General features: G+C 39.5%; 23 non-coding genes across 23 annotated transcripts; all 23 read left to right on the top strand.

Moving 5' to 3' along the window:
* Nucleotides 1-2,034: 2,034 nt before the first annotated feature.
* On the top strand, nt 2,035-2,117 carry TRNAL-CAG (transfer RNA leucine (anticodon CAG)). The gene has a single exon. It is a non-coding gene; the product is annotated as a tRNA-Leu (tRNA).
* A 754-nt stretch (nt 2,118-2,871) lies between these two features.
* On the top strand, nt 2,872-2,954 carry TRNAL-AAG (transfer RNA leucine (anticodon AAG)). Its single transcript has one exon. It is a non-coding gene; the product is annotated as a tRNA-Leu (tRNA).
* Nucleotides 2,955-4,303: 1,349 nt separating this feature from the next.
* On the top strand, nt 4,304-4,386 carry TRNAL-CAG (transfer RNA leucine (anticodon CAG)). Its single transcript has one exon. It is a non-coding gene; the product is annotated as a tRNA-Leu (tRNA).
* Nucleotides 4,387-4,898: 512 nt separating this feature from the next.
* On the top strand, nt 4,899-4,981 carry TRNAL-CAG (transfer RNA leucine (anticodon CAG)). Its single transcript has one exon. It is a non-coding gene; the product is annotated as a tRNA-Leu (tRNA).
* Nucleotides 4,982-5,493: 512 nt separating this feature from the next.
* TRNAL-CAG (transfer RNA leucine (anticodon CAG)) lies at nt 5,494-5,576 on the top strand. The gene has a single exon. It is a non-coding gene; the product is annotated as a tRNA-Leu (tRNA).
* Nucleotides 5,577-6,088: 512 nt separating this feature from the next.
* TRNAL-CAG (transfer RNA leucine (anticodon CAG)) lies at nt 6,089-6,171 on the top strand. Its single transcript has one exon. It is a non-coding gene; the product is annotated as a tRNA-Leu (tRNA).
* A 1,349-nt stretch (nt 6,172-7,520) lies between these two features.
* Nucleotides 7,521-7,603, top strand: TRNAL-AAG (transfer RNA leucine (anticodon AAG)). The gene has a single exon. It is a non-coding gene; the product is annotated as a tRNA-Leu (tRNA).
* A 2,099-nt stretch (nt 7,604-9,702) lies between these two features.
* TRNAL-CAG (transfer RNA leucine (anticodon CAG)) lies at nt 9,703-9,785 on the top strand. Its single transcript has one exon. It is a non-coding gene; the product is annotated as a tRNA-Leu (tRNA).
* A 754-nt stretch (nt 9,786-10,539) lies between these two features.
* On the top strand, nt 10,540-10,622 carry TRNAL-CAG (transfer RNA leucine (anticodon CAG)). Its single transcript has one exon. It is a non-coding gene; the product is annotated as a tRNA-Leu (tRNA).
* Nucleotides 10,623-13,047: 2,425 nt separating this feature from the next.
* On the top strand, nt 13,048-13,130 carry TRNAL-AAG (transfer RNA leucine (anticodon AAG)). Its single transcript has one exon. It is a non-coding gene; the product is annotated as a tRNA-Leu (tRNA).
* Nucleotides 13,131-14,876: 1,746 nt separating this feature from the next.
* TRNAL-AAG (transfer RNA leucine (anticodon AAG)) lies at nt 14,877-14,959 on the top strand. The gene has a single exon. It is a non-coding gene; the product is annotated as a tRNA-Leu (tRNA).
* A 754-nt stretch (nt 14,960-15,713) lies between these two features.
* TRNAL-AAG (transfer RNA leucine (anticodon AAG)) lies at nt 15,714-15,796 on the top strand. Its single transcript has one exon. It is a non-coding gene; the product is annotated as a tRNA-Leu (tRNA).
* A 754-nt stretch (nt 15,797-16,550) lies between these two features.
* Nucleotides 16,551-16,633, top strand: TRNAL-AAG (transfer RNA leucine (anticodon AAG)). Its single transcript has one exon. It is a non-coding gene; the product is annotated as a tRNA-Leu (tRNA).
* A 512-nt stretch (nt 16,634-17,145) lies between these two features.
* Nucleotides 17,146-17,228, top strand: TRNAL-CAG (transfer RNA leucine (anticodon CAG)). Its single transcript has one exon. It is a non-coding gene; the product is annotated as a tRNA-Leu (tRNA).
* A 512-nt stretch (nt 17,229-17,740) lies between these two features.
* On the top strand, nt 17,741-17,823 carry TRNAL-AAG (transfer RNA leucine (anticodon AAG)). The gene has a single exon. It is a non-coding gene; the product is annotated as a tRNA-Leu (tRNA).
* A 2,180-nt stretch (nt 17,824-20,003) lies between these two features.
* On the top strand, nt 20,004-20,086 carry TRNAL-AAG (transfer RNA leucine (anticodon AAG)). The gene has a single exon. It is a non-coding gene; the product is annotated as a tRNA-Leu (tRNA).
* A 512-nt stretch (nt 20,087-20,598) lies between these two features.
* On the top strand, nt 20,599-20,681 carry TRNAL-AAG (transfer RNA leucine (anticodon AAG)). The gene has a single exon. It is a non-coding gene; the product is annotated as a tRNA-Leu (tRNA).
* Nucleotides 20,682-21,193: 512 nt separating this feature from the next.
* TRNAL-CAG (transfer RNA leucine (anticodon CAG)) lies at nt 21,194-21,276 on the top strand. The gene has a single exon. It is a non-coding gene; the product is annotated as a tRNA-Leu (tRNA).
* A 512-nt stretch (nt 21,277-21,788) lies between these two features.
* On the top strand, nt 21,789-21,871 carry TRNAL-AAG (transfer RNA leucine (anticodon AAG)). Its single transcript has one exon. It is a non-coding gene; the product is annotated as a tRNA-Leu (tRNA).
* Nucleotides 21,872-23,463: 1,592 nt separating this feature from the next.
* Nucleotides 23,464-23,546, top strand: TRNAL-CAG (transfer RNA leucine (anticodon CAG)). The gene has a single exon. It is a non-coding gene; the product is annotated as a tRNA-Leu (tRNA).
* A 754-nt stretch (nt 23,547-24,300) lies between these two features.
* Nucleotides 24,301-24,383, top strand: TRNAL-AAG (transfer RNA leucine (anticodon AAG)). The gene has a single exon. It is a non-coding gene; the product is annotated as a tRNA-Leu (tRNA).
* Nucleotides 24,384-25,137: 754 nt separating this feature from the next.
* On the top strand, nt 25,138-25,220 carry TRNAL-AAG (transfer RNA leucine (anticodon AAG)). The gene has a single exon. It is a non-coding gene; the product is annotated as a tRNA-Leu (tRNA).
* Nucleotides 25,221-25,732: 512 nt separating this feature from the next.
* On the top strand, nt 25,733-25,815 carry TRNAL-AAG (transfer RNA leucine (anticodon AAG)). The gene has a single exon. It is a non-coding gene; the product is annotated as a tRNA-Leu (tRNA).
* The last annotated feature ends 1,193 nt before the right edge of the window (nt 25,816-27,008 follow it).

Raw genomic sequence — 27,008 nt, 5'->3', positions numbered from 1 at the left:
ATGACCGAGCAGTCTCTCGTGAAGGCGTGGATTTAAATCCCACTTTTGAATACTCATATTTAAGTAAACTATGTAAGACAATACCGATTCCTCTGCTTACTTGAGTGAATGTTATAGAGAATGGAACTCCACTAAACTACTGCTGGGTACCTCCCAGGGTAGTTTTTCTGTATTTTCAGGTTAAAGCAAGAACAAGGGTTCTTCAGGACCTCTTTGTTACAGCACTGTTAATCATAAACCAATAACTACATGATGGAAATGGACAAGAAACAGTACTAATCTTTCTATTTTCTATTTCATATTTAAGTAACTATGTAAGACAATACAGATTCCTCTGCTTACTTGAGTGAATGTTATAGAGAATGGAACTCCACTAAACTACTGCTGGGTACCTCCCAGGGTAGTTTTTCTGTATTTTCAGGTTAAAGCAAGAACAAGGGTTCTTCAGGACCTCTTTTTTACAGCATTAATCATAAACCAATAACTACATGATGGAAATGGACAAGAAACAGTACTAATCTTTCTATTTTCTATTTCATATTTAAGTAACTATGTAAGACAATACAGATTCCTCTGCTTACTTGAGTGAATGTTATAGAGAATGGAACTCCACTAAACTACTGCTGGGTACCTCCCAGGGTAGTTTTTCTGTATTTTCAGGTTAAAGCAAGAACAAGGGTTCTTCAGGACCTCTTTGTTACAGCACTGTTAATCATAAACCAATAACTACATGATGGAAATGGACAAGAAACAGTTCTAATCTTTCTATTTTAAATTCCCAAAAACTGGACCCTTAACATGACGGTTTTTTCTTCCATATCTGAAAGGCTTGGCTTTTCTATAAGTCAGGATGGCCGAGCGGTCTAAGGCGCTGCGTTAAGGTCACAGCCTCCCCTGGAGGCGTGGGTTCAAATCCCACTTCTGACAATACAACTTTTCTTAAACACTCTGCAATGTCATTCCGACAGCGCTAGTGAAAAAACCCACTATGCCAAAACACACCCCAAAATGTTAGACTCTTCAGATGACTGGCTTGGCATCCAATCTTGAAAGTTTTCTTATTTGTGTAGGATAGGATGACCGAGCAGTCTCTCGTGAAGGCGTGGATTTAAATCCCACTTTTGAATACTCATATTTAAGTAAACTATGTAAGACAATACAGATTCCTCTGCTTACTTGAGTGAATGTTATAGAGAATGGAACTCCACTAAACTACTGCTGGGTACCTCCCAGGGTAGTTTTTCTGTATTTTCAGGTTAAAGCAAGAACAAGGGTTCTTCAGGACCTCTTTGTTACAGCACTGTTAATCATAAACCAATAACTACATGATGGAAATGGACAAGAAACAGTTCTAATCTTTCTATTTTAAATTCCCAAAAACTGGACCCTTAACATGACGTTTTTTTCTTCCATTTCTGAAAGGCTTAGCTTTTCTATAAGTCAGGATGGCCGAGCGGTCTAAGGCGCTGCGTTAAGGTCACAGCCTCCCCTGGAGGCGTGGGTTCAAATCCCACTTCTGACAATACAACTTTTCTTAAACACTCTGCAATGTCATTCCGACAGCGCTAGTGAAAAAACCCACTATGCCAAAACACACCCCAAAATGTTAGACTCTTCAGATGACTGGCTTGGCATCCAATCTTGAAAGTTTTCTTATTTGTGTAGGATAGGATGACCGAGCAGTCTCTCGTGAAGGCGTGGATTTAAATCCCACTTTTGAATACTCATATTTAAGTAAACTATGTAAGACAATACAGATTCCTCTGCTTACTTGAGTGAATGTTATAGAGAATGGAACTCCACTAAACTACTGCTGGGTACCTCCCAGGGTAGTTTTTCTGTATTTTCAGGTTAAAGCAAGAACAAGGGTTCTTCAGGACCTCTTTGTTACAGCACTGTTAATCATAAACCAATAACTACATGATGGAAATGGACAAGAAACAGTTCTAATCTTTCTATTTTAAATTCCCAAAAACTGGACCCTTAACATGACGTTTTTTTCTTCCATTTCTGAAAGGCTTAGCTTTTCTATAAGTCAGGATGGCCGAGCGGTCTAAGGCGCTGCGTTCAGGTCGCAGTCTCCCCTGGAGGCGTGGGTTCAAATCCCACTTCTGACAATACAACTTTTCTTAAACACACTGCAATGTCATTCCGACAGCGCTAGTGAAAAAACCCACTATGCCAAAACACACCCCAAAATGTTAGACTCTTCAGATGACTGGCTTGGCATCCAATCTTGAAAGTTTTCTTATTTGTGTAGGATAGGATGACCGAGCAGTCTCTCGTGAAGGCGTGGATTTAAATCCCACTTTTGAATACTCATATTTAAGTAAACTATGTAAGACAATACCGATTCCTCTGCTTACTTGAGTGAATGTTATAGAGAATGGAACTCCACTAAACTACTGCTGGGTACCTCCCAGGGTAGTTTTTCTGTATTTTCAGGTTAAAGCAAGAACAAGGGTTCTTCAGGACCTCTTTTTTACAGCACTGTTAATCATAAACCAATAACTACATGATGGAAATGGACAAGAAACAGTACTAATCTTTCTATTTTCTATTTCATATTTAAGTAACTATGTAAGACAATACAGATTCCTCTGCTTACTTGAGTGAATGTTATAGAGAATGGAACTCCACTAAACTACTGCTGGGTACCTCCCAGGGTAGTTTTTCTGTATTTTCAGGTTAAAGCAAGAACAAGGGTTCTTCAGGACCTCTTTGTTACACCACTGTTAATCATAAACCAATAACTACATGATGGAAATGGACAAGAAACAGTTCTAATCTTTCTATTTTAAATTCCCAAAAACTGGACCCTTAACATGACGGTTTTTTCTTCCATTTCTGAAAGGCTTGGCTTTTCTATAAGTCAGGATGGCCGAGCGGTCTAAGGCGCTGCGTTAAGGTCGCAGTCTCCCCTGGAGGCGTGGGTTCAAATCCCACTTCTGACAATACAACTTTTCTTAAACACACTGCAATGTCATTCCGACAGCGCTAGTGAAAAAACCCACTATGCCAAAACACGCCCCAAAATGTTAGACTCTTCAGATGACTGGCTTGGCGTCCAATCTTGAAAGTTTTCTTATTTGTGTAGGATAGGATGACCGAGCAGTCTCTCGTGAAGGCGTGGATTTAAATCCCACTTTTGAATACTCATATTTAAGTAAACTATGTAAGACAATACCGATTCCTCTGCTTACTTGAGTGAATGTTATAGAGAATGGAACTCCACTAAACTACTGCTGGGTACCTCCCAGGGTAGTTTTTCTGTATTTTCAGGTTAAAGCAAGAACAAGGGTTCTTCAGGACCTCTTTGTTACAGCACTGTTAATCATAAACCAATAACTACATGATGGAAATGGACAAGAAACAGTACTAATCTTTCTATTTTCTATTTCATATTTAAGTAACTATGTAAGACAATACAGATTCCTCTGCTTACTTGAGTGAATGTTATAGAGAATGGAACTCCACTAAACTACTGCTGGGTACCTCCCAGGGTAGTTTTTCTGTATTTTCAGGTTAAAGCAAGAACAAGGGTTCTTCAGGACCTCTTTGTTACAGCACTGTTAATCATAAACCAATAACTACATGATGGAAATGGACAAGAAACAGTTCTAATCTTTCTATTTTAAATTCCCAAAAACTGGACCCTTAACATGACGGTTTTTTCTTCCATATCTGAAAGGCTTGGCTTTTCTATAAGTCAGGATGGCCGAGCGGTCTAAGGTGCTGCGTTAAGGTCACAGCCTCCCCTGGAGGCGTGGGTTCAAATCCCACTTCTGACAATACAACTTTTCTTAAACACTCTGCAATGTCATTCCGACAGCGCTAGTGAAAAAACCCACTATGCCAAAACACACCCCAAAATGTTAGACTCTTCAGATGACTGGCTTGGCATCCAATCTTGAAAGTTTTCTTATTTGTGTAGGATAGGATGACCGAGCAGTCTCTCGTGAAGGCGTGGATTTAAATCCCACTTTTGAATACTCATATTTAAGTAAACTATGTAAGACAATACAGATTCCTCTGCTTACTTGAGTGAATGTTATAGAGAATGGAACTCCACTAAACTACTGCTGGGTACCTCCCAGGGTAGTTTTTCTGTATTTTCAGGTTAAAGCAAGAACAAGGGTTCTTCAGGACCTCTTTGTTACAGCACTGTTAATCATAAACCAATAACTACATGATGGAAATGGACAAGAAACAGTTCTAATCTTTCTATTTTAAATTCCCAAAAACTGGACCCTTAACATGACGGTTTTTTCTTCCATTTCTGAAAGGCTTGGCTTTTCTATAAGTCAGGATGGCCGAGCGGTCTAAGGCGCTGCGTTCAGGTCGCAGTCTCCCCTGGAGGCGTGGGTTCAAATCCCACTTCTGACAATACAACTTTTCTTAAACACACTGCAATGTCATTCCGACAGCGCTAGTGAAAAAACCCACTATGCCAAAACACACCCCAAAATGTTAGACTCTTCAGATGACTGGCTTGGCATCCAATCTTGAAAGTTTTCTTATTTGTGTAGGATAGGATGACCGAGCAGTCTCTCGTGAAGGCGTGGATTTAAATCCCACTTTTGAATACTCATATTTAAGTAAACTATGTAAGACAATACCGATTCCTCTGCTTACTTGAGTGAATGTTATAGAGAATGGAACTCCACTAAACTACTGCTGGGTACCTCCCAGGGTAGTTTTTCTGTATTTTCAGGTTAAAGCAAGAACAAGGGTTCTTCAGGACCTCTTTGTTACAGCACTGTTAATCATAAACCAATAACTACATGATGGAAATGGACAAGAAACAGTTCTAATCTTTCTATTTTAAATTCCCAAAAACTGGACCCTTAACATGACGGTTTTTTCTTCCATTTCTGAAAGGCTTAGCTTTTCTATAAGTCAGGATGGCCGAGCGGTCTAAGGCGCTGCGTTCAGGTCGCAGTCTCCCCTGGAGGCGTGGGTTCAAATCCCACTTCTGACAATACAACTTTTCTTAAACACACTGCAATGTCATTCCGACAGCGCTAGTGAAAAAACCCACTATGCCAAAACACACCCCAAAATGTTAGACTCTTCAGATGACTGGCTTGGCATCCAATCTTGAAAGTTTTCTTATTTGTGTAGGATAGGATGACCGAGCAGTCTCTCGTGAAGGCGTGGATTTAAATCCCACTTTTGAATACTCATATTTAAGTAAACTATGTAAGACAATACAGATTCCTCTGCTTACTTGAGTGAATGTTATAGAGAATGGAACTCCACTAAACTACTGCTGGGTACCTCCCAGGGTAGTTTTTCTGTATTTTCAGGTTAAAGCAAGAACAAGGGTTCTTCAGGACCTCTTTGTTACAGCACTGTTAATCATAAACCAATAACTACATGATGGAAATGGACAAGAAACAGTTCTAATCTTTCTATTTTAAATTCCCAAAAACTGGACCCTTAACATGACGGTTTTTTCTTCCATTTCTGAAAGGCTTGGCTTTTCTATAAGTCAGGATGGCCGAGCGGTCTAAGGCGCTGCGTTCAGGTCGCAGTCTCCCCTGGAGGCGTGGGTTCAAATCCCACTTCTGACAATACAACTTTTCTTAAACACACTGCAATGTCATTCCGACAGCGCTAGTGAAAAAACCCACTATGCCAAAACACACCCCAAAATGTTAGACTCTTCAGATGACTGGCTTGGCATCCAATCTTGAAAGTTTTCTTATTTGTGTAGGATAGGATGACCGAGCAGTCTCTCGTGAAGGCGTGGATTTAAATCCCACTTTTGAATACTCATATTTAAGTAAACTATGTAAGACAATACCGATTCCTCTGCTTACTTGAGTGAATGTTATAGAGAATGGAACTCCACTAAACTACTGCTGGGTACCTCCCAGGGTAGTTTTTCTGTATTTTCAGGTTAAAGCAAGAACAAGGGTTCTTCAGGACCTCTTTGTTACAGCACTGTTAATCATAAACCAATAACTACATGATGGAAATGGACAAGAAACAGTTCTAATCTTTCTATTTTAAATTCCCAAAAACTGGACCCTTAACATGACGGTTTTTTCTTCCATTTCTGAAAGGCTTAGCTTTTCTATAAGTCAGGATGGCCGAGCGGTCTAAGGCGCTGCGTTCAGGTCGCAGTCTCCCCTGGAGGCGTGGGTTCAAATCCCACTTCTGACAATAAAACTTTTCTTAAACACACTGCAATGTCATTCCGACAGCGCTAGTGAAAAAACCCACTATGCCAAAACACACCCCAAAATGTTAGACTCTTCAGATGACTGGCTTGGCATCCAATCTTGAAAGTTTTCTTATTTGTGTAGGATAGGATGACCGAGCAGTCTCTCGTGAAGGCGTGGATTTAAATCCCACTTTTGAATACTCATATTTAAGTAAACTATGTAAGACAATACCGATTCCTCTGCTTACTTGAGTGAATGTTATAGAGAATGGAACTCCACTAAACTACTGCTGGGTACCTCCCAGGGTAGTTTTTCTGTATTTTCAGGTTAAAGCAAGAACAAGGGTTCTTCAGGACCTCTTTTTTACAGCACTGTTAATCATAAACCAATAACTACATGATGGAAATGGACAAGAAACAGTACTAATCTTTCTATTTTCTATTTCATATTTAAGTAACTATGTAAGACAATACAGATTCCTCTGCTTACTTGAGTGAATGTTATAGAGAATGGAACTCCACTAAACTACTGCTGGGTACCTCCCAGGGTAGTTTTTCTGTATTTTCAGGTTAAAGCAAGAACAAGGGTTCTTCAGGACCTCTTTGTTACAGCACTGTTAATCATAAACCAATAACTACATGATGGAAATGGACAAGAAACAGTTCTAATCTTTCTATTTTAAATTCCCAAAAACTGGACCCTTAACATGACGGTTTTTTCTTCCATATCTGAAAGGCTTGGCTTTTCTATAAGTCAGGATGGCCGAGCGGTCTAAGGCGCTGCGTTAAGGTCACAGCCTCCCCTGGAGGCGTGGGTTCAAATCCCACTTCTGACAATACAACTTTTCTTAAACACTCTGCAATGTCATTCCGACAGCGCTAGTGAAAAAACCCACTATGCCAAAACACACCCCAAAATGTTAGACTCTTCAGATGACTGGCTTGGCATCCAATCTTGAAAGTTTTCTTATTTGTGTAGGATAGGATGACCGAGCAGTCTCTCGTGAAGGCATGGATTTAAATCCCACTTTTGAATACTCATATTTAAGTAAACTATGTAAGACAATACAGATTCCTCTGCTTACTTGAGTGAATGTTATAGAGAATGGAACTCCACTAAACTACTGCTGGGTACCTCCCAGGGTAGTTTTTCTGTATTTTCAGGTTAAAGCAAGAACAAGGGTTCTTCAGGACCTCTTTGTTACAGCACTGTTAATCATAAACCAATAACTACATGATGGAAATGGACAAGAAACAGTTCTAATCTTTCTATATTAAATTCCCAAAAACTGGACCCTTAACATGACGGTTTTTTCTTCCATATCTGAAAGGCTTGGCTTTTCTATAAGTCAGGATGGCCGAGCGGTCTAAGGCGCTGCGTTAAGGTCGCAGTCTCCCCTGGAGGCGTGGGTTCAAATCCCACTTCTGACAATACAACTTTTATTAAACACACTGCAATGTCATTCCGACAGCGCTAGTGAAAAAACCCACTATGCCAAAACACACCCCAAAATGTTAGACTCTTCAGATGACTGGCTTGGCATCCAATCTTGAAAGTTTTCTTATTTGTGTAGGATAGGATGACCGAGCAGTCTCTCGTGAAGGCGTGGATTTAAATCCCACTTTTGAATACTCATATTTAAGTAAACTATGTAAGACAATACCGATTCCTCTGCTTACTTGAGTGAATGTTATAGAGAATGGAACTCCACTAAACTACTGCTGGGTACCTCCCAGGGTAGTTTTTCTGTATTTTCAGGTTAAAGCAAGAACAAGGGTTCTTCAGGACCTCTTTTTTACAGCACTGTTAATCATAAACCAATAACTACATGATGGAAATGGACAAGAAACAGTACTAATCTTTCTATTTTCTATTTCATATTTAAGTAACTATGTAAGACAATACAGATTCCTCTGCTTACTTGAGTGAATGTTATAGAGAATGGAACTCCACTAAACTACTGCTGGGTACCTCCCAGGGTAGTTTTTCTGTATTTTCAGGTTAAAGCAAGAACAAGGGTTCTTCAGGACCTCTTTTTTACAGCATTAATCATAAACCAATAACTACATGATGGAAATGGACAAGAAACAGTACTAATCTTTCTATTTTCTATTTCATATTTAAAGGGAACCTGTCACCAGCATTTGACCTATTAAACCAGCACTACCGAGTGGTAGTGGGTGAAAAATAATTTCTATATAACCTATAATTGTCTTCTTAGTCGGCTCTGTAGCTTTACTATTCAGCTTTTTAGTGTTCCACACTGTATGCAAATGAGCATAAAAGAGTCAGATCTTCATTTGAAAAGAGTCAGATCTTCGTTTGAAAAGAGTCAAATCTTCATTCCTCAAGTCTTTCCGAGTTTTTCCCGCCTCCTTACTTTTGATGGACAGCTCCTCGCCTTTACCCAGCACACAAAATACTGCGCCTGTGCATTGATGTCCTCTTCTGGTGTGTGCGCACAACGGGACACCGGATTATTACGATAAAAGGCGCAAAATGTTTGCAGGCCGTTATTTACAGTCTGAGGAGGAGTTTAGGAGAGGGGATAATGGCAATGAACTTTTGATAGCAGCGGCTAGTGAGGGAGAAGTAAAGCTCAATAGGTGAAATTCTGGTGACAGGTTCCCTTTAAGTAACTATGTAAGACAATACAGATTCCTCTGCTTACTTGAGTGAATGTTATAGAGAATGGAACTCCACTAAACTACTGCTGGGTACCTCCCAGGGTAGTTTTTCTGTATTTTCAGGTTAAAGCAAGAACAAGGGTTCTTCAGGACCTCTTTGTTACAGCACTGTTAATCATAAACCAATAACTACATGATGGAAATGGACAAGAAACAGTTCTAATCTTTCTATTTTAAATTCCCAAAAACTGGACCCTTAACATGACGGTTTTTTCTTCCATATCTGAAAGGCTTGGCTTTTCTATAAGTCAGGATGGCCGAGCGGTCTAAGGCACTGCGTTAAGGTCACAGCCTCCCCTGGAGGCGTGGGTTCAAATCCCACTTCTGACAATACAACTTTTCTTAAACACTCTGCAATGTCATTCCGACAGCGCTAGTGAAAAAACCCACTATGCCAAAACACACCCCAAAATGTTAGACTCTTCAGATGACTGGCTTGGCATCCAATCTTGAAAGTTTTCTTATTTGTGTAGGATAGGATGACCGAGCAGTCTCTCGTGAAGGCGTGGATTTAAATCCCACTTTTGAATACTCATATTTAAGTAAACTATGTAAGACAATACAGATTCCTCTGCTTACTTGAGTGAATGTTATAGAGAATGGAACTCCACTAAACTACTGCTGGGTACCTCCCAGGGTAGTTTTTCTGTATTTTCAGGTTAAAGCAAGAACAAGGGTTCTTCAGGACCTCTTTGTTACAGCACTGTTAATCATAAACCAATAACTACATGATGGAAATGGACAAGAAACAGTTCTAATCTTTCTATTTTAAATTCCCAAAAACTGGACCCTTAACATGACGGTTTTTTCTTCCATTTCTGAAAGGCTTGGCTTTTCTATAAGTCAGGATGGCCGAGCGGTCTAAGGCGCTGCGTTCAGGTCGCAGTCTCCCCTGGAGGCGTGGGTTCAAATCCCACTTCTGACAATACAACTTTTATTAAACACACTGCAATGTCATTCCGACAGCGCTAGTGAAAAAACCCACTATGCCAAAACACGCCCCAAAATGTTAGACTCTTCAGATAACTGGCTTGGCATCCAATCTTGAAAGTTTTCTTATTTGTGTAGGATAGGATGACCGAGCAGTCTCTCGTGAAGGCGTGGATTTAAATCCCACTTTTGAATACTCATATTTAAGTAAACTATGTAAGACAATACCGATTCCTCTGCTTACTTGAGTGAATGTTATAGAGAATGGAACTCCACTAAACTACTGCTGGGTACCTCCCAGGGTAGTTTTTCTGTATTTTCAGGTTAAAGCAAGAACAAGGGTTCTTCAGGACCTCTTTTTTACAGCACTGTTAATCATAAACCAATAACTACATGATGGAAATGGACAAGAAACAGTACTAATCTTTCAATTTTCTATTTCATATTTAAGTAACTATGTAAGACAATACAGATTCCTCTGCTTACTTGAGTGAATGTTATAGAGAATGGAACTCCACTAAACTACTGCTGGGTACCTCCCAGGGTAGTTTTTCTGTATTTTCAGGTTAAAGCAAGAACAAGGGTTCTTCAGTACCTCTTTGTTACAGCACTGTTAATCATAAACCAATAACTACATGATGGAAATGGACAAGAAACAGTTCTAATCTTTCTATTTTAAATTCCCAAAAACTGGACCCTTAACATGACGGTTTTTTCTTCCATATCTGAAAGGCTTGGATTTTCTATAAGTCAGGATGGCCGAGCGGTCTAAGGCGCTGCGTTCAGGTCGCAGTCTCCCCTGGAGGCGTGGGTTCAAATCCCACTTCTGACAATACAACTTTTATTAAACACACTGCAATGTCATTCCGACAGCGCTAGTGAAAAAACCCACTATGCCAAAACACACCCCAAAATGTTAGACTCTTCAGATGACTGGCTTGGCATCCAATCTTGAAAGTTTTCTTATTTGTGTAGGATAGGATGACCGAGCAGTCTCTCGTGAAGGCGTGGATTTAAATCCCACTTTTGAATACTCATATTTAAGTAAACTATGTAAGACAATACCGATTCCTCTGCTTACTTGAGTGAATGTTATAGAGAATGGAACTCCACTAAACTACTGCTGGGTACCTCCCAGGGTAGTTTTTCTGTATTTTCAGGTTAAAGCAAGAACAAGGGTTCTTCAGGACCTCTTTTTTACAGCACTGTTAATCATAAACCAATAACTACATGATGGAAATGGACAAGAAACAGTACTAATCTTTCAATTTTCTATTTCATATTTAAGTAACTATGTAAGACAATACAGATTCCTCTGCTTACTTGAGTGAATGTTATAGAGAATGGAACTCCACTAAACTACTGCTGGGTACCTCCCAGGGTAGTTTTTCTGTATTTTCAGGTTAAAGCAAGAACAAGGGTTCTTCAGTACCTCTTTGTTACAGCACTGTTAATCATAAACCAATAACTACATGATGGAAATGGACAAGAAACAGTTCTAATCTTTCTATTTTAAATTCCCAAAAACTGGACCCTTAACATGACGGTTTTTTCTTCCATATCTGAAAGGCTTGGATTTTCTATAAGTCAGCATGGCCGAGCGGTCTAAGGCGCTGCGTTCAGGTCGCAGTCTCCCCTGGAGGCGTGGGTTCAAATCCCACTTCTGACAATACAACTTTTATTAAACACACTGCAATGTCATTCCGACAGCGCTAGTGAAAAAACCCACTATGCCAAAACACACCCCAAAATGTTAGACTCTTCAGATGACTGGCTTGGCATCCAATCTTGAAAGTTTTCTTATTTGTGTAGGATAGGATGACCGAGCAGTCTCTCGTGAAGGCGTGGATTTAAATCCCACTTTTGAATACTCATATTTAAGTAAACTATGTAAGACAATACCGATTCCTCTGCTTACTTGAGTGAATGTTATAGAGAATGGAACTCCACTAAACTACTGCTGGGTACCTCCCAGGGTAGTTTTTCTGTATTTTCAGGTTAAAGCAAGAACAAGGGTTCTTCAGGACCTCTTTTTTACAGCACTGTTAATCATAAACCAATAACTACATGATGGAAATGGACAAGAAACAGTACTAATCTTTCTATTTTCTATTTCATATTTAAGTAACTATGTAAGACAATACAGATTCCTCTGCTTACTTGAGTGAATGTTATAGAGAATGGAACTCCACTAAACTACTGCTGGGTACCTCCCAGGGTAGTTTTTCTGTATTTTCAGGTTAAAGCAAGAACAAGGGTTCTTCAGGACCTCTTTTTTACAGCATTAATCATAAACCAATAACTACATGATGGAAATGGACAAGAAACAGTACTAATCTTTCTATTTTCTATTTCATATTTAAGTAACTATGTAAGACAATACAGATTCCTCTGCTTACTTGAGTGAATGTTATAGAGAATGGAACTCCACTAAACTACTGCTGGGTACCTCCCAGGGTAGTTTTTCTGTATTTTCAGGTTAAAGCAAGAACAAGGGTTCTTCAGGACCTCTTTGTTACAGCACTGTTAATCATAAACCAATAACTACATGATGGAAATGGACAAGAAACAGTTCTAATCTTTCTATTTTAAATTCCCAAAAACTGGACCCTTAACATGACGGTTTTTTCTTCCATATCTGAAAGGCTTGGCTTTTCTATAAGTCAGGATGGCCGAGCGGTCTAAGGCGCTGCGTTAAGGTCACAGCCTCCCCTGGAGGCGTGGGTTCAAATCCCACTTCTGACAATACAACTTTTCTTAAACACTCTGCAATGTCATTCCGACAGCGCTAGTGAAAAAACCCACTATGCCAAAACACACCCCAAAATGTTAGACTCTTCAGATGACTGGCTTGGCATCCAATCTTGAAAGTTTTCTTATTTGTGTAGGATAGGATGACCGAGCAGTCTCTCGTGAAGGCATGGATTTAAATCCCACTTTTGAATACTCATATTTAAGTAAACTATGTAAGACAATACAGATTCCTCTGCTTACTTGAGTGAATGTTATAGAGAATGGAACTCCACTAAACTACTGCTGGGTACCTCCCAGGGTAGTTTTTCTGTATTTTCAGGTTAAAGCAAGAACAAGGGTTCTTCAGGACCTCTTTGTTACAGCACTGTTAATCATAAACCAATAACTACATGATGGAAATGGACAAGAAACAGTTCTAATCTTTCTATATTAAATTCCCAAAAACTGGACCCTTAACATGACGGTTTTTTCTTCCATATCTGAAAGGCTTGGCTTTTCTATAAGTCAGGATGGCCGAGTGGTCTAAGGCGCTGCGTTAAGGTCGCAGTCTCCCCTGGAGGCGTGGGTTCAAATCCCACTTCTGACAATACAACTTTTATTAAACACACTGCAATGTCATTCCGACAGCGCTAGTGAAAAAACCCACTATGCCAAAACACACCCCAAAATGTTAGACTCTTCAGATGACTGGCTTGGCATCCAATCTTGAAAGTTTTCTTATTTGTGTAGGATAGGATGACCGAGCAGTCTCTCGTGAAGGCGTGGATTTAAATCCCACTTTTGAATACTCATATTTAAGTAAACTATGTAAGACAATACCGATTCCTCTGCTTACTTGAGTGAATGTTATAGAGAATGGAACTCCACTAAACTACTGCTGGGTACCTCCCAGGGTAGTTTTTCTGTATTTTCAGGTTAAAGCAAGAACAAGGGTTCTTCAGGACCTCTTTTTTACAGCACTGTTAATCATAAACCAATAACTACATGATGGAAATGGACAAGAAACAGTACTAATCTTTCTATTTTCTATTTCATATTTAAGTAACTATGTAAGACAATACAGATTCCTCTGCTTACTTGAGTGAATGTTATAGAGAATGGAACTCCACTAAACTACTGCTGGGTACCTCCCAGGGTAGTTTTTCTGTATTTTCAGGTTAAAGCAAGAACAAGGGTTCTTCAGGACCTCTTTTTTACAGCATTAATCATAAACCAATAACTACATGATGGAAATGGACAAGAAACAGTACTAATCTTTCTATTTTCTATTTCATATTTAAAGGGAACCTGTCACCAGCATTTGACCTATTAAACCAGCACTACCGAGTGGTAGTGGGTGAAAAATAATTTCTATATAACCTATAATTGTCTTCTTAGTCGGCTCTGTAGCTTTACTATTCAGCTTTTTAGTGTTCCACACTGTATGCAAATGAGCATAAAAGAGTCAGATCTTCATTTGAAAAGAGTCAGATCTTCGTTTGAAAAGAGTCAAATCTTCATTCCTCAAGTCTTTCCGAGTTTTTCCCGCCTCCTTACTTTTGATGGACAGCTCCTCGCCTTTACCCAGCACACAAAATACTGCGCCTGTGCATTGATGTCCTCTTCTGGTGTGTGCGCACAACGGGACACCGGATTATTACGATAAAAGGCGCAAAATGTTTGCAGGCCGTTATTTACAGTCTGAGGAGGAGTTTAGGAGAGGGGATAATGGCAATGAACTTTTGATAGCAGCGGCTAGTGAGGGAGAAGTAAAGCTCAATAGGTGAAATTCTGGTGACAGGTTCCCTTTAAGTAACTATGTAAGACAATACCGATTCCTCTGCTTACTTGAGTGAATGTTATAGAGAATGGAACTCCACTAAACTACTGCTGGGTACCTCCCAGGGTAGTTTTTCTGTATTTTCAGGTTAAAGCAAGAACAAGGGTTCTTCAGGACCTCTTTTTTACAGCACTGTTAATCATAAACCAATATCTACATGATGGAAATGGACAAGAAACAGTACTAATCTTTCTATTTTCTATTTCATATTTAAGTAACTATGTAAAACAATACAGATTCCTCTGCTTACTTGAGTGAATGTTATAGAGAATGGAACTCCACTAAACTACTGCTGGGTACCTCCCAGGGTAGTTTTTCTGTATTTTCAGGTTAAAGCAAGAACAAGGGTTCTTCAGTACCTCTTTGTTACAGCACTGTTAATCATAAACCAATAACTACATGATGGAAATGGACAAGAAACAGTTCTAATCTTTCTATTTTAAATTCCCAAAAACTGGACCCTTAACATGACGGTTTTTTCTTCCATATCTGAAAGGCTTGGCTTTTCTATAAGTCAGAATGGCCGAGCGGTCTAAGGCGCTGCGTTAAGGTCGCAGTCTCCCCTGGAGGCGTGGGTTCAAATCCCACTTCTGACAATACAACTTTTCTTAAACACACTGCAATGTCATTCCGACAGCGCTAGTGAAAAAACCCACTATGACAAAACACGCCCCAAAATGTTAGACTCTTCAGATGACTGGCTTGGCATCCAATCTTGAAAGTTTTCTTATTTGTGTAGGATAGGATGACCGAGCAGTCTCTCGTGAAGGCGTGGATTTAAATCCCAATTTTGAATACTCATATTTAAGTAAACTATGTAAGACAATACCGATTCCTCTGCTTACTTGAGTGAATGTTATAGAGAATGGAACTCCACTAAACTACTGCTGGGTACCTCCCAGGGTAGTTTTTCTGTATTTTCAGGTTAAAGCAAGAACAAGGGTTCTTCAGGACCTCTTTTTTACAGCACTGTTAATCATAAACCAATAACTACATGATGGAAATGGACAAGAAACAGTACTAATCTTTCTATTTTCTATTTCATATTTAAGTAACTATGTAAGACAATACAGATTCCTCTGCTTACTTGAGTGAATGTTATAGAGAATGGAACTCCACTAAACTACTGCTGGGTACCTCCCAGGGTAGTTTTTCTGTATTTTCAGGTTAAAGCAAGAACAAGGGTTCTTCAGTACCTCTTTGTTACAGCACTGTTAATCATAAACCAATAACTACATGATGGAAATGGACAAGAAACAGTTCTAATCTTTCTATTTTAAATTCCCAAGAACTGGACCCTTAACATGACGGTTTTTTCTTCCATATCTGAAAGTCTAGGCTTTTCTATAAGTCAGGATGGCCGAGCGGTCTAAGGCGCTGCGTTAAGGTCGCAGTCTCCCCTGGAGGCGTGGGTTCAAATCCCACTTCTGACAATACAACTTTTCTTAAACACACTGCAATGTCATTCCGACAGCGCTAGTGAAAAAACCCACTATGCCAAAACACGCCCCAAAATGTTAGACTCTTCAGATGACTGGCTTGGCATCCAATCTTGAAAGTTTTCTTATTTGTGTAGGATAGGATGACCGAGCAGTCTCTCGTGAAGGCGTGGATTTAAATCCCACTTTTGAATACTCATATTTAAGTAAACTATGTAAGACAATACCGATTCCTCTGCTTACTTGAGTGAATGTTATAGAGAATGGAACTCCACTAAACTACTGCTGGGTACCTACCAGGGTAGTTTTTCTGTATTTTCAGGTTAAAGCAAGAACAAGGGTTCTTCAGGACCTCTTTTTTACAGCACTGTTAATCATAAACCAATAACTACATGATGGAAATGGACAAGAAACAGTACTAATCTTTCTATTTTCTATTTCATATTTAAGTAACTATGTAAGACAATACAGATTCCTCTGCTTACTTGAGTGAATGTTATAGAGAATGGAACTCCACTAAACTACTGCTGGGTACCTCCCAGGGTAGTTTTTCTGTATTTTCAGGTTAAAGCAAGAACAAGGGTTCTTCAGTACCTCTTTGTTACAGCACTGTTAATCATAAACCAATAACTACATGATGGAAATGGACAAGAAACAGTTCTAATCTTTCTATTTTAAATTCCCAAAAACTGGACCCTTAACATGACGGTTTTTTCTTCCATATCTGAAAGGCTTGGCTTTTCTATAAGTCAGGATGGCCGAGCGGTCTAAGGCGCTGCGTTAAGGTCGCAGTCTCCCCTGGAGGCGTGGGTTCAAATCCCACTTCTGACAATACAACTTTTCTTAAACACACTGCAATGTCATTCCGACAGCGCTAGTGAAAAAACCCACTATGCCAAAACACGCCCCAAAATGTTAGACTCTTCAGATGACTGGCTTGGCATCCAATCTTGAAAGTTTTCTTATTTGTGTAGGATAGGATGACCGAGCAGTCTCTCGTGAAGGCGTGGATTTAAATCCCACTTTTGAATACTCATATTTAAGTAAACTATGTAAGACAATACCGATTCCTCTGCTTACTTGAGTGAATGTTATAGAGAATGGAACTCCACTAAACTACTGCTGGGTTCCTCCCAGGGTAGTTTTTCTGTATTTTCAGGTTAAAGCAAGAACAAGGGTTCTTCAGGACCTCTTTTTTACAGCACTGTTAATCATAAACCAATAACTACATGATGGAAATGGACAAGAAACAGTACTAATCTTTCTATTTTAAATTCCTAAAAACTGGACCCTTAACATTACGGTTTTTTCTTCCATTTCTGAAAGGCTTGGCTTTTCTATAAGTCAGGATGGCCGAGCGGTCTAAGGCGCTGCGTTCAGGTCGCAGTCTCCCCTGGAGGCGTGGGTTCAAATCCCACTTCTGACAATACAACTTTTATTAAACACACTGCAATGTCATTCCGACAGCGCTAGTGAAAAAACCCACTATGACAAAACACGCCCCAAAATGTTAGACTCTTCAGATGACTGGCTTGGCATCCAATCTTGAAAGTTTTCTTATTTGTGTAGGATAGGATGACCGAGCAGTCTCTCGTGAAGGCGTGGATTTAAATCCCACTTTTGAATACTCATATTTAAGTAAACTATGTAAGACAATACCGATTCCTCTGCTTACTTGAGTGAATGTTATAGAGAATGGAACTCCACTAAACTACTGCTGGGTACCTCCCAGGGTAGTTTTTCTGTATTTTCAGGTTAAAGCAAGAACAAGGGTTCTTCAGTACCTCTTTGTTACAGCACTGTTAATCATAAACCAATAACTACATGATGGAAATGGACAAGAAACAGTTCTAATCTTTCTATTTTAAATTCCCAAGAACTGGACCCTTAACATGACGGTTTTTTCTTCCATATCTGAAAGGCTTGGCTTTTCTATAAGTCAGGATGGCCGAGCGGTCTAAGGCGCTGCGTTAAGGTCGCAGTCTCCCCTGGAGGCGTGGGTTCAAATCCCACTTCTGACAATACAACTTTTCTTAAACACACTGCAATGTCATTCCGACAGTGCTAGTGAAAAAACCCACTATGCCAAAACACGCCCCAAAATGTTAGACTCTTCAGATGACTGGCTTGGCATCCAATCTTGAAAGTTTTCTTATTTGTGTAGGATAGGATGACCGAGCAGTCTCTCGTGAAGGCGTGGATTTAAATCCCACTTTTGAATACTCATATTTAAGTAAACTATGTAAGACAATACCGATTCCTCTGCTTACTTGAGTGAATGTTATAGAGAATGGAACTCCACTAAACTACTGCTGGGTACCTCCCAGGGTAGTTTTTCTGTATTTTCAGGTTAAAGCAAGAACAAGGGTTCTTCAGGACCTCTTTTTTACAGCACTGTTAATTATAAACCAATAACTACATGATGGAAATGGAAAAGAAACAGTACTAATCTTTCTATTTTCTATTTCATATTTAAGTAACTATGTAAGACAATACAGATTCCTCTGCTTACTTGAGTGAATGTTATAGAGAATGGAACTCCACTAAACTACTGCTGGGTACCTCCCAGGGTAGTTTTTCTGTATTTTCAGGTTAAAGCAAGAACAAGGGTTCTTCAGGACCTCTTTGTTACAGCACTGTTAATCATAAACCAATAACTACATGATGGAAATGGACAAGAAACAGTTCTAATCTTTCTATTTTAAATTCCCAAAAACTGGACCCTTAACATGACGGTTTTTTCTTCCATATCTGAAAGGCTTGGCTTTTCTATAAGTCACGATGGCCGAGCGGTCTAAGGCGCTGCGTTAAGGTCGCAGTCTCCCCTGGAGGCGTGGGTTTGAAATCCCACTTCTGACAATACAACTTTTATTAAACACACTGCAATGTCATTCCGACAGCGCTAGTGAAAAAACCCACTATGCCAAAACACGCCCCAAAATGTTAGACTCTTCAGATGACTGGCTTGGCATCCAATCTTGAAAGTTTTCTTATTTGTGTAGGTTAGGATGACCGAGCAGTCTCTCGTGAAGGCGTGGATTTAAATCCCACTTTTGAATACTCATATTTAAGTAAACTATGTAAGACAATACCGATTCCTCTGCTTACTTGAGTGAATGTTATAGAGAATGGAACTCCACTAAACTACTGCTGGGTACCTACCAGGGTAGTTTTTCTGTATTTTCAGGTTAAAGCAAGAACAAGGGTTCTTCAGGACCTCTTTTTTACAGCACTGTTAATCATAAACCAATAACTACATGATGGAAATGGACAAGAAACAGTACTAATCTTTCTATTTTCTATTTCATATTTAAGTAACTATGTAAGACAATACAGATTCCTCTGCTTACTTGAGTGAATGTTATAGAGAATGGAACTCCACTAAACTACTGCTGGGTACCTCCCAGGGTAGTTTTTCTGTATTTTCAGGTTAAAGCAAGAACAAGGGTTCTTCAGTACCTCTTTGTTACAGCACTGTTAATCATAAACCAATAACTACATGATGGAAATGGACAAGAAACAGTTCTAATCTTTCTATTTTAAATTCCCAAAAACTGGACCCTTAACATGACGGTTTTTTCTTCCATATCTGAAAGGCTTGGCTTTTCTATAAGTCAGGATGGCCGAGCGGTCTAAGGTCGCAGTCTCCCCTGTCACTTGAGGCGTGGGTTCAAATCCCACTTCTGACAATACAACTTTTCATAAACACACTGCAATGTCATTCCGACAGCGCTAGTGAAAAAACCCACTATGCCAAAACACGCCCCAAAATGTTAGACTCTTCAGATGACTGGCTTGGCATCCAATCTTGAAAGTTTTCTTATTTGTGTAGGATAGGATGACCGAGCAGTCTCTCGTGAAGGCGTGGATTTAAATCCCACTTTTGAATACTCATATTTAAGTAAACTATGTAAGACAATACCGATTCCTCTGCTTACTTGAGTGAATGTTATAGAGAATGGAACTCCACTAAACTACTGCTGGGTACCTCCCAGGGTAGTTTTTCTGTATTTTCAGGTTAAAGCAAGAACAAGGGTTCTTCAGTACCTCTTTGTTACAGCACTGTTAATCATAAACCAATAACTACATGATGGAAATGGACAAGAAACAGTTCTAATCTTTCTATTTTAAATTCCCAAAAACTGGACCCTTAACATGACGGTTTTTTCTTCCATATCTGAAAGGCTTGGCTTTTCTATAAGTCAGGATGGCCGAGCGGTCTAAGGCGCTGCGTTAAGGTCGCAGTCTCCCCTGGAGGTGTGGGTTCAAATCCCACTTCTGACAATACAACTTTTCTTAAACACACTGCAATGTCATTCCGACAGCGCTAGTGAAAAAACCCACTATGCCAAAACACGCCCCAAAATGTTAGACTCTTCAGATGACTGGCTTGGCATCCAATCTTGAAAGTTTTCTTATTTGTGTAGGATAGGATGACCGAGCAGTCTCTCGTGAAGGCGTGGATTTAAATCCCACTTTTGAATACTCATATTTAAGTAAACTATGTAAGACAATACCGATTCCTCTGCTTACTTGAGTGAATGTTATAGAGAATGGAACTCCACTAAACTACTGCTGGGTTCCTCCCAGGGTAGTTTTTCTGTATTTTCAGGTTAAAGCAAGAACAAGGGTTCTTCAGGACCTCTTTTTTACAGCACTGTTAATCATAAACCAATAACTACATGATGGAAATGGACAAGAAACAGTACTAATCTTTCTATTTTAAATTCCTAAAAACTGGACCCTTAACATTACGGTTTTTTCTTCCATTTCTGAAAGGCTTGGCTTTTCTATAAGTCAGGATGGCCGAGCGGTCTAAGGCGCTGCGTTAAGGTCGCAGTCTCCCCTGGAGGCGTGGGTTCAAATCCCACTTCTGACAATACAACTTTTCTTAAACACACTGCAATGTCATTCCGACAGCGCTAGTGAAAAAACCCACTATGCCAAAACACGCCCCAAAATGTTAGACTCTTCAGATGACTGGCTTGGCATCCAATCTTGAAAGTTTTCTTATTTGTGTAGGATAGGATGACCGAGCAGTCTCTCGTGAAGGCGTGGATTTAAATCCCACTTTTGAATACTCATATTTAAGTAAACTATGTAAGACAATACCGATTCCTCTGCTTACTTGAGTGAATGTTATAGAGAATGGAACTCCACTAAACTACTGCTGGGTTCCTCCCAGGGTAGTTTTTCTGTATTTTCAGGTTAAAGCAAGAACAAGGGTTCTTCAGGACCTCTTTTTTACAGCACTGTTAATCATAAACCAATAACTACATGATGGAAATGGACAAGAAACAGTACTAATCTTTCTATTTTAAATTCCTAAAAACTGGACCCTTAACATTACGGTTTTTTCTTCCATTTCTGAAAGGCTTGGCTTTTCTATAAGTCAGGATGGCCGAGCGGTCTAAGGCGCTGCGTTCAGGTCGCAGTCTCCCCTGGAGGCGTGGGTTCAAATCCCACTTCTGACAATACAACTTTTATTAAACACACTGCAATGTCATTCCGACAGCGCTAGTGAAAAAACCCACTATGACAAAACACGCCCCAAAATGTTAGACTCTTCAGATGACTGGCTTGGCATCCAATCTTGAAAGTTTTCTTATTTGTGTAGGATAGGATGACCGAGCAGTCTCTCGTGAAGGCGTGGATTTAAATCCCACTTTTGAATACTCATATTTAAGTAAACTATGTAAGACAATACCGATTCCTCTGCTTACTTGAGTGAATGTTATAGAGAATGGAACTCCACTAAACTACTGCTGGGTACCTCCCAGGGTAGTTTTTCTGTATTTTCAGGTTAAAGCAAGAACAAGGGTTCTTCAGTACCTCTTTGTTACAGCACTGTTAATCATAAACCAATAACTACATGATGGAAATGGACAAGAAACAGTTCTAATCTTTCTATTTTAAATTCCCAAGAACTGGACCCTTAACATGACGGTTTTTTCTTCCATATCTGAAAGGCTTGGCTTTTCTATAAGTCAGGATGGCCGAGCGGTCTAAGGCGCTGGGTTAAGGTCGCAGTCTCCCCTGGAGGCGTGGGTTCAAATCCCACTTCTGACAATACAACTTTTCTTAAACACACTGCAATGTCATTCCGACAGTGCTAGTGAAAAAACCCACTATGCCAAAACACGCCCCAAAATGTTAGACTCTTCAGATGACTGGCTTGGCATCCAATCTTGAAAGTTTTCTTATTTGTGTAGGATAGGATGACCGAGCAGTCTCTCGTGAAGGCGTGGATTTAAATCCCACTTTTGAATACTCATATTTAAGTAAACTATGTAAGACAATACCGATTCCTCTGCTTACTTGAGTGAATGTTATAGAGAATGGAACTCCACTAAACTACTGCTGGGTACCTCCCAGGGTAGTTTTTCTGTATTTTCAGGTTAAAGCAAGAACAAGGGTTCTTCAGGACCTCTTTTTTACAGCACTGTTAATTATAAACCAATAACTACATGATGGAAATGGAAAAGAAACAGTACTAATCTTTCTATTTTCTATTTCATATTTAAGTAACTATGTAAGACAATACAGATTCCTCTGCTTACTTGAGTGAATGTTATAGAGAATGGAACTCCACTAAACTACTGCTGGGTACCTCCCAGGGTAGTTTTTCAGTATTTTCAGGTTAAAGCAAGAACAAGGGTTCTTCAGGACCTCTTTGTTACAGCACTGTTAATCATAAACCAATAACTACATGATGGAAATGGACAAGAAACAGTTCTAATCTTTCTATTTTAAATTCCCAAAAACTGGACCCTTAACATGACGGTTTTTTCTTCCATATCTGAAAGGCTTGGCTTTTCTATAAGTCAGGATGGCCGAGCGGTCTAAGGCGCTGCGTTAAGGTCGCAGTCTCCCCTGGAGGCGTGGGTTTGAAATCCCACTTCTGACAATACAACTTTTATTAAACACACTGCAATGTCATTCCGACAGCGCTAGTGAAAAAACCCACTATGCCAAAACACGCCCCAAAATGTTAGACTCTTCAGATGACTGGCTTGGCATCCAATCTTGAAAGTTTTCTTATTTGTGTAGGTTAGGATGACCGAGCAGTCTCTCGTGAAGGCGTGGATTTAAATCCCACTTTTGAATACTCATATTTAAGTAAACTATGTAAGACAATACCGATTCCTCTGCTTACTTGAGTGAATGTTATAGAGAATGGAACTCCACTAAACTACTGCTGGGTACCTCCCAGGGTAGTTTTTCTGTATTTTCAGGTTAAAGCAAGAACAAGGGTTCTTCAGGACCTCTTTTTTACAGCACTGTTAATCATAAACCAATAACTACATGATGGAAATGGACAAGAAACAGTACTAATCTTTCTATTTTCTATTTCATATTTAAGTAACTATGTAAGACAATACAGATTCCTCTGCTTACTTGAGTGAATGTTATAGAGAATGGAACTCCACTAAACTACTGCTGGGTACCTCCCAGGGTAGTTTTTCTGTATTTTCAGGTTAAAGCAAGAACAAGGGTTCTTCAGTACCTCTTTTTTACAGCACTGTTAATCATAAACCAATAACTACATGATGGAAATGGACAAGAAACAGTACTAATCTTTCTATTTTAAATTCCTAAAAACTGGACCCTTAACATTACGGTTTTTTCTTCCATTTCTGAAAGGCTTGGTTTTTCTATAAGTCAGGATGGCCGAGCGGTCTAAGGTGCTGCGTTCAGGTCGCAGTCTCCCCTGGAGGCGTGGGTTCAAATCCCACTTCTGACAATACAATTTTTATTAAACACACTGCAATGTCATTCCGACAGCGCTAGTGAAAAAACCCACTATGCCAAAACACGCCCCAAAATGTTAGACTCTTCAGATGACTGGCTTGGCATCCAATCTTGAAAGTTTTCTTATTTGTGTAGGATAGGATGACCGAGCAGTCTCTCGTGAAGGCGTGGATTTAAATCCCACTTTTGAATACTCATATTTAAGTAAACTATGTAAGACAATACCGATTCCTCTGCTTACTTGAGTGAATGTTATAGAGAATGGAACTCCACTAAACTACTGCTGGGTACCTCCCAGGGTAGTTTTTCTGTATTTTCAGGTTAAAGCAAGAACAAGGGTTCTTCAGGACCTCTTTTTTACAGCACTGTTAATCATAAACCAATAACTACATGATGGAAATGGACAAGAAACAGTACTAATCTTTCTATTTTCTATTTCATATTTAAGTAACTATGTAAGACAATACAGATTCCTCTGCTTACTTGAGTGAATGTTATAGAGAATGGAACTCCACTAAACTACTGCTGGGTACCTCCCAGGGTAGTTTTTCTGTATTTTCAGGTTAAAGCAAGAACAAGGGTTCTTCAGTACCTCTTTGTTACAGCACTGTTAATCATAAACCAATAACTACATGATGGAAATGGACAAGAAACAGTTCTAATATTTCTATTTTAAATTCCCAAGAACTGGACCCTTAACATGACGGTTTTTTCTTCCATATCTGAAAGGCTTGGCTTTTCTATAAGTCAGGATGGCCGAGCGGTCTAAGGCGCTGCGTTAAGGTCGCAGTCTCCCCTGGAGGCGTGGGTTCAAATCCCACTTTTGACAATACAACTTTTCTTAAACACACTGCAATGTCATTCCGACACTGCTAGTGAAAAAACCCACTATGCCAAAACACGCCCCAAAATGTTAGACTCTTCAGATGACTGGCTTGGCATCCAATCTTGAAAGTTTTCTTATTTGTGTAGGATAGGATGACCGAGCAGTCTCTCGTGAAGGCGTGGATTTAAATCCCACTTTTGAATACTCATATTTAAGTAAACTATGTAAGACAATACCGATTCCTCTGCTTACTTGAGTGAATGTTATAGAGAATGGAACTCCACTAAACTACTGCTGGGTACCTCCCAGGGTAGTTTTTCTGTATTTTCAGGTTAAAGCAAGAACAAGGGTTCTTCAGGACCTCTTTTTTACAGCACTGTTAATTATAAACCAATAACTACATGATGGAAATGGAAAAGAAACAGTACTAATCTTTCTATTTTCTATTTCATATTTAAGTAACTATGTAAGACAATACAGATTCCTCTGCTTACTTGAGTGAATGTTATAGAGAATGGAACTCCACTAAACTACTGCTGGGTACCTCCCAGGGTAGTTTTTCTGTATTTTCAGGTTAAAGCAAGAACAAGGGTTCTTCAGGACCTCTTTGTTACAGCACTGTTAATCATAAACCAATAACTACATGATGGAAATGGACAAGAAACAGTTCTAATCTTTCTATTTTAAATTCCCAAAAACTGGACCCTTAACATGACGGTTTTTTCTTCCATATCTGAAAGGCTTGGCTTTTCTATAAGTCAGGATGGCCGAGCGGTCTAAGGCGCTGCGTTAAGGTCGCAGTCTCCCTTGGAGGTGTGGGTTCAAATCCCACTTCTGACAATACAACTTTTATTAAACACACTGCAATGTCATTCCGACAGCGCTAGTGAAAAAACCCACTATGCCAAAACACGCCCCAAAATGTTAGACTCTTCAGATAACTGGCTTGGCATCCAATCTTGAAAGTTTTCTTATTTGTGTAGGATAGGATGACCGAGCAGTCTCTCGTGAAGGCGTGGATTTAAATCCCACTTTTGAATACTCATATTTAAGTAAACTATGTAAGACAATACCGATTCCTCTGCTTACTTGAGTGAATGTTATAGAGAATGGAACTCCACTAAACTACTGCTGGGTACCTCCCAGGGTAGTTTTTCTGTATTTTCAGGTTAAAGCAAGAACAAGGGTTCTTCAGGACCTCTTTTTTACAGCACTGTTAATCATAAACCAATAACTACATGATGGAAATGGACAAGAAACAGTACTAATCTTTCTATTTTAAATTCCTAAAAACTGGACCCTTAACATTACGGTTTTTTCTTCCATTTCTGAAAGGCTTGGCTTTTCTATAAGTCAGGATGGCCGAGCGGTCTAAGGCGCTGCGTTAAGGTCGCAGTCTCCCCTGGAGGTGTGGGTTCAAATCCCACTTCTGACAATACAACTTTTCTTAAACACACTGCAATGTCATTCCGACAGCGCTAGTGAAAAAACCCACTATGCCAAAACACGCCCTAAAATGTTAGACTCTTCAGATGACTGGCTTGGCATCCAATCTTGAAAGTTTTCTTATTTGTGTAGGATAGGATGACCGAGCAGTCTCTCGTGAAGGCGTGGATTTAAATCCCACTTTTGAATACTCATATTTAAGTAAACTATGTAAGACAATACCGATTCCTCTGCTTACTTGAGTGAATGTTATAGAGAATGGAACTCCACTAAACTACTGCTGGGTACCTCCCAGGGTAGTTTTTCTGTATTTTCAGGTTAAAGCAAGAACAAGGGTTCTTCAGGACCTCTTTTTTACAGCACTGTTAATTATAAACCAATAACTACATGATGGAAATGGAAAAGAAACAGTACTAATCTTTCTATTTTCTATTTCATATTTAAGTAACTATGTAAGACAATACAGATTCCTCTGCTTACTTGAGTGAATGTTATAGAGAATGGAACTCCACTAAACTACTGCTGGGTACCTCCCAGGGTAGTTTTTCTGTATTTTCAGGTTAAAGCAAGAACAAGGGTTCTTCAGGACCTCTTTGTTACAGCACTGTTAATCATAAACCAATAACTACATGATGGAAATGGACAAGAAACAGTTCTAATCTTTCTATTTTAAATTCCCAAAAACTGGACCCTTAACATGACGGTTTTTTCTTCCATATCTGAAAGGCTTGGCTTTTCTATAAGTCAGGATGGCCGAGCGGTCTAAGGCGCTGCGTTAAGGTCGCAGTCTCCCCTGGAGGCGTGGGTTTGAAATCCCACTTCTGACAATACAACTTTTATTAAACACACTGCAATGTCATTCCGACAGCGCTAGTGAAAAAACCCACTATGCCAAAACACGCCCCAAAATGTTAGACTCTTCAGATGACTGGCTTGGCATCCAATCTTGAAAGTTTTCTTATTTGTGTAGGTTAGGATGACCGAGCAGTCTCTCGTGAAGGCGTGGATTTAAATCCCACTTTTGAATACTCATATTTAAGTAAACTATGTAAGACAATACCGATTCCTCTGCTTACTTGAGTGAATGTTATAGAGAATGGAACTCCACTAAACTACTGCTGGGTACCTCCCAGGGTAGTTTTTCTGTATTTTCAGGTTAAAGCAAGAACAAGGGTTCTTCAG

Source organism: Rhinoderma darwinii, chromosome 3 (genome assembly GCF_050947455.1).
Source record: "Rhinoderma darwinii isolate aRhiDar2 chromosome 3, aRhiDar2.hap1, whole genome shotgun sequence".
In the NCBI taxonomy this organism is placed as follows: domain Eukaryota; kingdom Metazoa; phylum Chordata; class Amphibia; order Anura; family Rhinodermatidae; genus Rhinoderma; species Rhinoderma darwinii.
The sequence above is the reverse complement of the archived record's forward strand: the minus strand, read 5'-3'. Positions and strand labels throughout refer to the sequence as shown.